A 9,411-nucleotide genomic window follows, 5' to 3' on the forward strand; every position below is an offset into this window, starting at 1 on the left:
ACCTCCGTCCACATGGGTCCAGACCTGTGTCATCTCTCACTTGGATTATTGTAGTACCTGCTAGGTGAGCTCCCTGCTACCTTCCTTTTCCTGTCCCACCCCTCTCCAGTCCTCAACATAGCAGCCAGGGTGTCTGTCCTCTTAAAAGCCATGTCAGACTTTGGGTCACTTCTCTGCTCAAAACCTTAGAGGTTTCCATTCTTTCTTACGAACAAAAGCCAGCATCCCGCAAGAGGCTTCACAGTGTGTCCCCATTTGTCCCACTCCCACTTGCACTGCTTTCCCCCTGGTTTACTCCCAACCTCACAGGCCTCCTTTTCCTTGAATGTGCCAGCACATTCCCACCTCAAGGCCTTTACACTTCTGCCTCTTGACAGGAAGACTGTTTCCCCAGAGAACACTAGTAGTATAAATGGCGTTCTCCCTCTGTTATTTTGGGGAAGGAATAGGAAAGCCTTCCCTGACCACTCTGTTTAAAATAGCAGCCCCCTCCATGTCCAGATCTCTTGACTACCTTCCCCTGCTTGATTGTTCTCCATAATATATATAATCATTTGCTAATCAAAATTGCATATTTTCTGTCTTTGCTAGACAGTAATCTTCAGGGCAGAGATTTTTGTTTGTTTGTTCTGCTATATCCCAGGATCTGTAACGAAAGAGTACAGAGTAAAAACTGTCGAAGTTGGGAAGTGGGATGAAGGAAGCAAGGGCTGCTGCTGGAAGAGCAGATAAACTAGTTATGTTAGACCATATAATTTATGTGTTAGCTAACTAGGATGCTCTTGAGAGTGAAAGGGATTTGGTTGTCAATTACACTGGGATGAAAGGACTGCCCTAGAATGACCAGAATGGGAGTTCTGGTCACTCTAGAGATAAATAAATCTTAGGGAAGGGTCTTTTAGGATGAGACATGTTTATGTGGGGTTGAGGGAAAAGGAGCCAACCAAGAAGAGCTTTATGATTATAGTGCAACCAAATGCCTCATTTACCCTTTGCATAAAATTGCATAAAATTCAATTTTCATAGATTTGAGACACCAGGATGGAAAGTGATTTTGAGTCAGAAAACCTGAGTTCCAGTCCTGCCAGTGAAACTTCACCCCCAGAGCTTCCATTTGGAGCTACCACATTCAGTACTGAACATTGAAGTGTTTCTCAAAGTAAGGTCTGTGGACCACCCACAAGAAAATCAACAGATTCCTGGATCCCACCATCAAACTGCCTCATCCAAATGCAGGGGAGGATGAGCTTTTAAAATCTTAAAGAGAAATAGTACCTGCTCCCTAAATTTATTGCAAAGATTAAGTGAGAATACCTTACATTTCGTTAGTGCTCAGTAAATGTTGACTTATTACAGGAATATTTTAAGGATCAACTTAGATAAGAGCTCTGAAAATTGTAAACTGAAATTGTGGTGGCCATGAGATTATGACTTGTAGATCTCTAACTACAGATAATATAATTGATCCAAGCAATTGATTGCTCTGAAATCTACCACGTTTGTCCTGTGGCCATGCTTTCCAAGTGCTCCCAAGCCAAGGAGTAGACTCAGCAGAGATTCTAAAGCAGTCCTGTTCCTGGAAGACATGGAACTCCTCTGACAGCCAACTTTGGCTTGAGGACACCCATGATGGCCTTTGCCAAACTTCCCTTAGGCTGCATGGTAGTCTATGATTCTGCTACCCAATATTCCTTCACTTAGGCTTGATGGCTCCCCTAGCTCCCTCCCCTATTTTTTGAAAGGTGTTTCCCTAATAAAATCCTTGCGTTTTAATCCTATTTGGGAGTCTACTCGAGAACCCAGACTAACATCATGAGCATCACAGAAAAGTAAGGAGGTAAGGATTCTGGGAAGATGGCTGCATATGAAGCACCAGGAATCCATCCCCCTAACTTCAACAACCAGTACACAGGTAATATTGGTCTGATGTAAGTATTTTGGTGCTGTGGAGTCTATTGAAGGCTTGCAACATCCAGGGAAGACTTATAGTAAATTGAGATTAATTTGGGGAATTTTAGCTCTTAGTTCAGCTGAGGCTACCCATCCCCCACCCAGCTCAGCCCCATGGCAGGCAGTCATGCACATGTTCCCGGAGCACCTTGCACATACCTTGCAGCAGCCAGGGTGAGCAATAAGGACCCCATCCCCCAAATACTGGGGCTCTGTTTTCTGACTAAGCTGCTTCTGATGAAGGAGATGCAAACACAGCAGCCATTGTTGCACTTACCCCTGCTTTTGCAAGCCCCTCCCCTCCAGCTGAAGGGACTTCAGGGGCTATAAACGGCTGGTGCCTACCGCCTCTTCATTTTAGTCTTTTTCCCCTTTTGCGAGCCAGACATTAAAGACTAGGACAATCAAAAGCAATCACATATATGGGGGAAATTAGAAAGTCACTGCACATGCACAGACTGAGAAGAGACCTGAAAATACCTTAAATTTACACCTCAAGCTGATGGCCCAGGGACAGCCTAGAGCAAACGAGACAACAATACAGCAAACTCTGGAGAAGAGAGACAAGCTGATTTCCAGGGTTACCACATTTTAGATTCAGTGTCAAGTTTTTAACAATAACAAATAAGGCATACAAAGAAAAAGGAAAATATTGTCCAAAGGAAAGAAAAGAAACCAACAGAAACTATCCCTGAGAATGACCTAGTGGCAGATCTACTAGACAAGGATTTTAGAACAAATGTTTGAAGATGCTCATGGAACTAAAGAAAGATGTGGAGAAAGTCAAGTAAACAAAGTATAAACAAAACAAATACCAGTAACAAGATAGAAAACATAAAAAGAAACCAAAAAGTTCTACAGCTGGAAATTACAATAACTGAAAGTATTCACTAAAGGGACTCAAAGGCAGATTTGAGCAGGCAGCAGAAAGAATCAGTGAACTTGAAGATAGGAGAATGGAAATTATTGAGTCTGAGAAACAAAAAAAAATTTGAAGAAAGGTGGACAGAGCCTAAGGGACTTTGTGGGGCACCATCAAGCAGACTGACAGACACATACATTGTGGGAGTTCCAGAAGGAGGAGAAAAAGGGGCAAAGAGAATGTCTGAAAAAATAATGGCTGAAAATGTCCAAAATTTGATGGAATATGTGAATATAACCATACAAGAAGCTTAACAAACTCCAAGATGAACTAAAAAAGACCCACACCAAGACATACTAAAAACAAACTGTCAAAAGAAAAAGACAAAGAATCTTGAAATCAACAAGAAAAAAGCAATTCATTACATACAAGGGATTCTCAATAAGATTATCAGAAGATTTCTCAGAAACTTTGGAGGCAGAAGGCAGTAGCTGATATATTAAAAGTGCTAAAAGAAAACACTGTCATCCAAGAATCCTATATCCAACATATCACAAAAGGACAGATTCCGTATGATTCCATTTATATGAGGTACTTAGATTAGACAAAATCGCAGACAGAAAATAGAATAGTGGTAATGAAGAGTTATTGCATAATAGGTATAGAATTTCAGTTTTGCAAGATGGAAAGAATTTTGGAGATGGGTGGTAACAATGTTTACACAACAATATGAATATACTTAATAGCACTGAACTGTACACTTTAAAATGGTTTAGACCGTAAATTTTGTTATGTGTATTGTACCACAATAAAAAATTGAAACATGATGGTAAAGATGCTGAGGAAAGATATAGAGAAGAGTAGGCTTGAAACAAAACTATTCAATAGTTTTAGGGTCTTACAGTGATTGTCAGATTCTGTACAAAGGGAAGTTAGATGGCCTAAGGAAGAAAAACTTTAGTGGAAACAACCAGTATTTAAAGGCTTTTTCATTTGTACATCATCTTTCTTTCCCATTTTTGTAAAAATATCACAAAGCAAGATTCATGTGCTCATTATACAATTTTTGGAGTATGTATTTAAATTAAAACTTAAATTTTTTAAAAAAGGAGGTGATATAATAATTTTAAACCAACTGTGGTATTTTAACATCTAATATTTTTTTGTTAATTTTGATTGTCATGAACAATCACTTTTACAGAACAGGAAATAATAAAAATGTTCTACTTGAGTAATAATTTTTAAATGTATTCTAAAATTATGTGAGGGCACTCTGACAAGACGACTCTTCCACTTCTGGTAACGTTGGACCAACTCTTCTGCTGAAGACTGCCAAGAACACTAGGCAAATAACGTAAGCTGCCACAATTCCAAGAACTGGCCTCAGGGAAATGGGAAGAAACCGACCCTGGAACTGAAGACTAACTATACTTAATAAGATGACGCTGATCAGACCATTGCTCTTGATGGCCAATTTCAAGATGACTGTCAGGGCTGACTGTGCTGTTTCTGCAAGTAGCCCCCTCCCTTTACCTATAAAAGCTCTTACCCACTGATTGTCAGCTGATCTGGAAGTTTAAATGTTTGCTGGTCTGGAAGAGGCAGCTGTACTGTGCTAGAGGGAAAAATTTGGAGTCTGGGCCCACCAATTGTGCAAACCCTTGTACACTACCCCATGATCTGAGTGGAGGACTTTGAATGGTTGTACCGTGGTAGTAAATTAAACCAACCCTCACATAGATTGCAACCTGACTTGGAGTCAGGTGGGGGCCCAGAAATCTCAAGCCCTAAACTTGGATAAAGGTGATCCTGAATTGCTGGTTCCACTCCCCCCACCCCAGGCACCAAGCTAAAGCAAATAAAATATTATTTGTGGAAAATCATATAATCCTAGGCTTTGAATTATTTCTACAGATATTTTCCAAGTGCCAAATCAAGCATATATTCAAAGATAACTGGGTCTACAAGGAAACAAGTCATCATGAACAAGGACCAGCAGAAACAGCAGACAATGGAAAAAGACCCACAGGAAGCCCAAATACCAAAAATATCAGACACAGAATGTAAAGCAACTATGTTTACTATGTTCATTAGATAAAAGGAGAAACTTGAACATTTTAGAAGGTGTTATGGGCTGAATTGTGACCCTCTCAAACCCAAATTCATGTATTTAAATCCTAACCCCAGTACTGCCAAATGTGACTTATTGGGCCATAGAGTCTTTAAAGAGGTAAGGTTAAATGAGATCACTGAGGTGAGGCTTAATCCAATATACCTTATGTCCAGTATAAGAAGAGGAGATTAAGACATGGACACACACAAGGAAGGACCATGAAGGCACCAGAAGAAGAAAGCCTTCTACAATCTAAAGAGAGAAGCTTCAGAGTGAAACCAACTCTGACACCTAGATCATGAACTTTCAGCCTCCAAGAAGGTGGGAAAATAAATTTCTGTTGTTTAAGCCAGCCAGTGTATGGTAATCTGTTGTAGCAGTCCTGGCAAACTAATAAAGAAGGGAACCAGAGACTGTTTAAATTGACACAGCAGATTTTAAAAGATTAACCAGGTGGAAATCTGAGAACATAAAAATACAATACACCAAAGAAATCAATGGACAGGTTCAGAAGCTGATTAAACACAGTTGAAGACAAAATTAGGGAATTCCCTGGTGGGCCAGTAGTTAGGACTCAGTGCTTTCACTGCCAAGGGCCTGGGTTCCATCCCTGGTCGGGGGACTAAGGTCGTGCAAGCCACGTAGCGTGGCCAAAAAATAAAACAAAAAAATAATAAATAAAATAAAATTCGTTAACTGAGTGATAGTTGAAGGAAATCATCTGTAATGAAGTACAGAAAATAAAAAATGTGGAAAATAGAGGCTAAAACCTAAGAGATGGAGAATATAGTAAGAAAATCAACCAGTCTGTAACTGGAGTCACAGAAGAAAGAAAAAATGAGAAAATTGAAGAGATAATGGCTGAGACTCAGTCAGAAATGACTGGGGTGGGGAGAGGGGGAAACACCAAAAGAAAGAGTCAAGAATCCCAAAGAGGTTAAATAAAAAGAAATCCACATCTAAACACATCAAAAATTGTACCACAATTTTTTTTTAAAAAAAGCAAAAGAGGATATATTACAAGGAATCAGGGGGAAAAAAATTACTTTCAGAGGAGAGACATTTAAGCTATTTCATTCCTCAACAGAAACAATGGATACCAGAAAATAGTAAAATTATAGTTTCAGAGTAGTAAAATGATATCTTCAGCAACCTGAAAGAAAATAATTGTCAACTTAGGATTCTATACACAGTAGGATATGAAGATGAAAAAAAGACATTTTGAGACAAAAATGGAGAACATTCACAAGCAACAGATCTGCACTAACAAGCCGAAGATAATGATCCCATTTGGAATATTAGGAGATAAAAAAGGAATGAAAAGCAAAGAAAGAAGTCCTAAACCAACCAAGGCTGCCTACCTCTGAGATGGGGGAGAAGTAAAAGCTGCCTGACACTAGAGAAAAGTAGGAAACCCATTACTAGGGTCCTGAATAGATACAAAACAGAAGTCTGCTGCCTGATGGGAGGGCAGGAAACTCCCTCCCCCGCAAGCCCCACTGTCATTACAAGGCAGAGTTCAGATGCTCATGTGCACAGGGCCTGTCTATGACTAAGGCTGAAGCAGAACTGAGAAAAACTCCCTGCCACCAACATGAGCCTTGCGTCATAAAGCGAGCAAGGGCAAGCTGCTGCTGGGGAAGGGGCAAGAGCATGGAGGCAGATTCCCTCTTGTGCAGGCATGCAGGAAGTGTTGAATGCTGAAGCTCAGGAACACTAAGAAAAACTCTGGATTCCAGGTCTCAAAGTAAGCACAAGGTCTCAGCAGCCCACTATCATCAGAAATGAGGAATTGATTAGATGTGCTTATCAAATGATGACACAGCAGAGGAAAAAGTCATGAACTTGATAAGTTGGTAGAAATTAGACAAACGAAACAGAGAAAAACATGGAAAAAACAGAACAGACTATCGAAGAGCTGTGACACAATATCAAGCATGTGACTGAAGTAGCAGATGAAGACAGGAAAAATGTAGCAGAAGAAATGTTTGGGAAAATAATGGCTTCAAATTTTCCAAAGTCTGTGGTAACAAACCACAGATCCGGGAAGCTCAGAAAACCCCAAGCAAAATGAACACAGAGGCAAAAACACACCCAGGCACTTCATGGTCAAACTTCTGAAAACCAGGGATGGAGAAAATATGACAAGCAGCCAGAGAGAAACAAAGGAGCAAAAATAAGAACTACAGCAGGGTTTTCATTTAAAAACTATGTAAGCTAGAAAGCACTAGCGTGACATCTATTAAGTACTGAAAAGGATGGGAGAAGTCAACCCAGAATTATATACCCAGCAAAATCATCTCTCAAAAATGAAGGTGAAATAAAGATTTTGTTTGTTTTCATCATAGGTGAGTTCAAAGCTTTCATTTCCATCTCCATCTTTGGAGGCATTTTCAAGTGCCCTCTTAGAAGAGTGGCTTTCCAGTGTTCTAGCTTTCCCTTAGACTTTTTAAAAAAAACTTTCAATCTTGAGATAATTTCAAACTTTAGAGAAAAATTGCAAGAATAGGTCAAAGCATTCCTGCATGCCCTTCACTTAGATTGCCCAATTAATATTATACTGCAACGATTTGCCTTGTGACTCTTTCTTCATTTGTATTTATGCATATTTTTTTCCTGATGCCTCATTATTCTTCTAGTACTTGTGTATGATTTCCTAAAATACAAGGACAATGTCCTACAAAACTATCTGTTCACAGTGAACTAACTTTGATATAGTATTATCATCTCAACCACAGACACCATTCAAATTTCACTGGTTGTCCCAAGAATGTCCTTTATAGGTCCAGAATCCAATCCAGGATCATTCATTGCATGTAGCTGTAATATCTCTTCAGTCTCCTCAGTCTTTGCTGTCTTTCATAACTTTGACAGTTTTCAAGGGTACTGGCAGTTATTTTGTAGAATAACCTCAATTTGTATTTGTCCATCTTAAGTAGACTCAGTTTATGCACCTTTAGCAGGAATATCATATAAATGATGCTGTATTCTTCTCAGTGCATTATATCAAGGGACACACAGTTTTGTCTTGTCCGATTACAGGTGGTGTTAACTCTTATCACTTAAGATATGCCTGCTATGTTCATCACTGCAAAGTTAAATATTTTGTACTTCTTAGTTGATAAATTACTCATATTACTTGGAATTTTACTGTAGAGCTTTTTCTTCTTACCCACTTATTTATTTATTTATATCAATATGGACTAGTGGATTCTTATTTTTTTATTCATGGAGTTAAAACCCATTACTGTTATTATTTACTTTGATACTCAAATCGTTTCAGATAAAGCCAGAGGGAACCCCTTTCGTCTGGCTTCTGTATCCTTTAGACATGTCACCATCATTCCTTGAGCATGTTCTTACTTTCTGGAATGAGATGATCCAAGTTTATTTTGTACTTTCCTTACCCCAGCCCTCGAATCAGCCATTTCTCCCTGGAGTTCTGCTACCTTTTAGTAGAGAATGGTATTCAGAAATCAAGATATGGGTTTGCCCCTGGGGCTCATTGTTCTTGGCCTGTCTAGGGGATAGAGCTCACAGATATATGTACAGTCGACCCTCAGCACCCATGGAGCATTGGTTCCAGGACACCCAGCCCCCTCCCCCACCAACCACAACCATACCGAAAATCCCCGGACGCTCAAGTCCCTTATATAAAATAATGTGGTGCAGTCGGCTCTCCATCTTTCCAGGTCCACATCCATGGTTACAGAAGGCTCTGTGTATGTATATCGCACACATGTACATACACACACAACTATATCTATTTCTACATTTATCTACATATATAAAAAGCTGCGTGTTCATCCAGATACCTCCAATTCCAATCCAACTCCACAAGATTTATTCTAGTCTTCCTCGTTTCCATCTTTGTAAATCCGTTCTCCGACAATGAGAAGCCTGGCTCCCATTATTTTCAGTGTATTTACTTATTTGTTCAATCCCCTTATATGTAACTAATCTCTGACCCTGCCAGCCAAGGACTCTTCAGCTTTGTGGTGACCACATGGGCTACTGCACAGAGAGCGAGAGGCAGTGCTTCAGGTTTTGACTCTGTGATTCCATAGCATTGTGTCAGCCCTTTGATGCTTGAAGAATTGTTTACCCTTTCCTCAACACTTTTTTTCTTTTTAAAAAAATTTTATTGAAGTATAGTTGATTTACAATGTTGTGTTAATTTCTGCCGTACAGCAAAGTGAATCAGTTTCCTCCACATTTTTAGTTGTTTTCAACAAGACTGGTGTCCAGAATAAAACTGCCTGCAGTAGTCTCATAAATTGAATTAAATATTGTTTTTATGTGCTCTGTGAGGAGAAAAGGTCAGGAAGCACTGCTTTGGGTGTTGTCCATTCTCCATGTCCAGTGTTGCCTGGATCAGGTTTCGTTGTGGTTCCCCATAAGCTTGGCCAACTCTAGGCAAAATCTTAAATTGAACCACTTTCATTATATCCAGTATTCAATGGTAGCTCAGTTGCAATTCTCAGTT

This window comes from Mesoplodon mirus (assembly GCF_964341445.2).
Source record: "Mesoplodon mirus genome assembly, chromosome: 3".
Classification (NCBI taxonomy): Eukaryota; Metazoa; Chordata; class Mammalia; order Artiodactyla; family Ziphiidae; genus Mesoplodon; species Mesoplodon mirus.